The 3109-nt window shown below is 42.8% G+C and overlaps 1 non-coding gene across 1 annotated transcript; it reads left to right on the top strand.

Annotated features, from left to right (window-relative positions):
* Positions 1-948: 948 nt before the first annotated feature.
* Positions 949-1019, top strand: trnag-gcc (transfer RNA glycine (anticodon GCC)). Its single transcript has one exon. It is a non-coding gene; the product is annotated as a tRNA-Gly (tRNA).
* Positions 1020-3109: the final 2090 nt, after the last annotated feature.

Below are 3109 nucleotides of genomic sequence, written 5' to 3'. Positions count from 1 at the left end.
CCAGGGAAACTGATGTGTGGGCGGTCTGCAAGTTTGAGAAGAAAAGTTGATGACAGAGTCAGAGTCATCGGTGAAAAGTTTGACTTCTCATACCTGTACTTTATTCAGCGTGGGAAAAGTGGAAATTCAACAGAACCTTTTCTTGAAACAATACCGAGAAAACATGCATCCATCACATGATAGTGCATCAAAGTAATATTGCTGATTTGTTTTAGATGTGGCCCGTAGCTTGCCAAATGATACATCCATGTTCAGCAGGATTCCAAGTCACTCTTGGTAAGGCAGGTTGCATATACAGAGTGCATATAAAAGATGGAAGTAACTTGCAGGTCTGAAAGACAGAAGTGCCTTAAACCTGCATTGTTTGATTGTCCAGCAGGGGGCGACTCATCAGATTGCAAAAAGACATCAGACTGAATAGAGGTCTATGTAAAAATGACCCTACTTCTCACTTGATTTATTAGCTCAGTAGACAACTCCCCAGTGAATTTATTGTCTTGATTGCTAGTTTCAAGACTTCTTCAACACAGCATTTTGTTAACTTTTTACATTATGGTAACATTATGAAAAAAATGGATGACCAAGCAGAGCATGCTGTAGAAAATGTCTTCTGTGTGTTTGCTGACTTCTCAGTCATAACCACCCCTCTCTAGTTTCAATAAACCAAGCTGACGATAGTCAATATTCCAAATTTGAGGCTTCAAAACTTCAGTCCATAAAAAACTGGGTGACATCTCGGCCATTGTATCCATCTTTTATATACAGTCTGTGGTTCAGTTTAATTTAATTTTATTTATATAGCTCAGATTCACAACATATGTCGTCTCCCAGCGCTTAGCATTGTAACGTACAGACCCTGCAACTTATCTGATCTGTAGCTCAGTGAGTTAAGGATTTACCTGTGGAGCTGCAGGTCGCTGGTTCAGGACCAGACCCTTCTTAAATTTAGCATTGGTGGTTCAGTGGTAGAATTCTCGCCTGCCACGCGGGAGGCCCGGGTTCGATTCCCGGCCAATGCACTGACAGTTTTGTGGGGCAGTGGTGGCGCAACGGTTAAGTCGCTGGACTTCTGATCAGAAGGTCAGAGGTTCAAACCCCGATGCGGCCGCTGTTGGGCCCTTGAGCAAGGCCCTTAACCCTTCCTACTCCAGGGGTGCTGTACCGCGGCTGACATGTCGCTCTGACTCCCCCAATTGGGGAGAGATGTGAAAATCAGAATTTTAGGGATAATTTAGGGATAATAATAAACAGAGAACAGAAAACCCAACAATCCAAAGCTGATTTTAGATTCCCTATGAGTGACGGTGGAAAGGAACGAAAACTCAGACTCAGACAGAATCAGGCTCAGGGAAGGCAGCCATCTGCCTTGAGCAGTTGGGTGAAAGTGGTGATGAGGGGGTTGGGGATAGCAGGAGGTGTTGGGGTGGCAGTGGCAGGATAGCAGGTGGTGACAGAGCAGAGACATTTAATGGTGATATACACCGATCAGGCATAACATTATGACCACATGCCTGATATTGTGTTGGTCCTCTTTATGCTGCTAAAACTCATCTGACCCAGTGGGGCATCAACACAGGACCTCTGGGGATGTCAATGAGTGGACCGAGTAGGAAGTCTGACAGTAGCTAGGTGAATGTGTCGGTGTTGTTTTGCATCTGTATCTGAAGAGAGACAACATACATTAAAAGAACTTTAAACTCATGCACGCTTGGAGCCCCTTTCTGTCCGAGTGTGCAACATTTAGGTGTGTTCAGATCAGGTGTTCGATTGCACCACTGTACATACAGCAGGCTACAGGTGGCACAGTTGTCGTAGCTAAAGAATCTTCGGTCCCACAGGTTTTGTTCTTGTTACAAATGTGCCTGTTTTGCCTTTTGGTAAAAATAATATTGGGTTGAAGCTGCAGGACTGAAATTGCTACCACCGGGGCTCTGCAATTGGATGACTAGGTCTCTTTTCAGTTGCTCTGTGTGGTTCCCTCGTTTCAGGGTGTGCTAGCACTGTTTGGCAGCTATAAAAACACTGTACAGTTATGAAAAACAAATAGAGCAAGAAAGTACATGACTAACTTAAAGTGTTCAAAACGGTGTAGCTGTGGATGATTACATAGATCCTATTGTACTGCCCACCAGCAGTCAGAAGAAGAGGACTCATCAGCCAAGTTAGTCACAGCGGGAATGTGGGGTTACTGACTAATAGGCGGTTTGACAGTTGAATTTAAAGTGGCTCAGTTTGGAGAACGCACATTTTCTAATCGAGAATACCGGAACATTACACTACTCGATAGGTTTGAATAGAAGTAACTGAGGAGAGTGTTTGCTTCAATAGAAGAGTAATGCCTGCCAAAAATGACAGAAGAACAGCCTCCTACGTTTTAGAAGAAACAAGAAACCGATGGAGGTGTTGATGTGGGACTCTGAGAGGACCAGAAAATCCAACTAAACACAGTATCTGACAGAAAAAACAGTTATAATATGTAAGCGCATTTTTTATAAAGACAGCATGTTCATATGGTTTAAAGGGTGCAACGGGAGGTTATTTATGAGGAAAGACAAAACTTCATCAACTGTTTGATTGGCAAGTAATCTATGGGAAGTGTAAAGCAAACACCCAGAAATGGATGAGCCCTGAGTGCCAGACAGAGCAAACACTCCAAATAAACAAAAATGGAGAAGGGAAGGTTTATCTCTTTAAAGGAGGGTTACACCAACAAGACTTTTAACCTGGACAGATCAATAAGTTCAGCCATCTGATCTAAAGAAGCTCAAAGATAAGCCAACTTTTGATCCTGGGTTTATTTAGTAGTTAAAGTTGCATTAATTTAGATTTTGTCTAATGGGCAACAACTTTAATGAAAGTCGTTTCTTCAATGGTGGGAGGTTTATTCGTTCACTTCCCCTGCCAAGTTTTCCCCAGATGGGATTCTTATTGTCACATGCTGCATGTGACAAGATGACTTTCGTAGCATTAGGAACGGGCATGTAAGGAATTCAGACACAACATCTGCGTGTGTCTAAGAGCATACCACATACCAATTACAAATAAGAATGCAGCAAAGACACACAAACCTACCTAACACATTAATCCGAGTGTAACTTTTACATCTGTC

This window comes from Amphiprion ocellaris, chromosome 24 (genome assembly GCF_022539595.1).
Source record: "Amphiprion ocellaris isolate individual 3 ecotype Okinawa chromosome 24, ASM2253959v1, whole genome shotgun sequence".
Lineage (NCBI taxonomy): Eukaryota > Metazoa > Chordata > Actinopteri > Pomacentridae > Amphiprion > Amphiprion ocellaris.
Note: the sequence above shows the minus strand (reverse complement) of the source record. Positions and strands in the feature narration are given on the sequence as shown.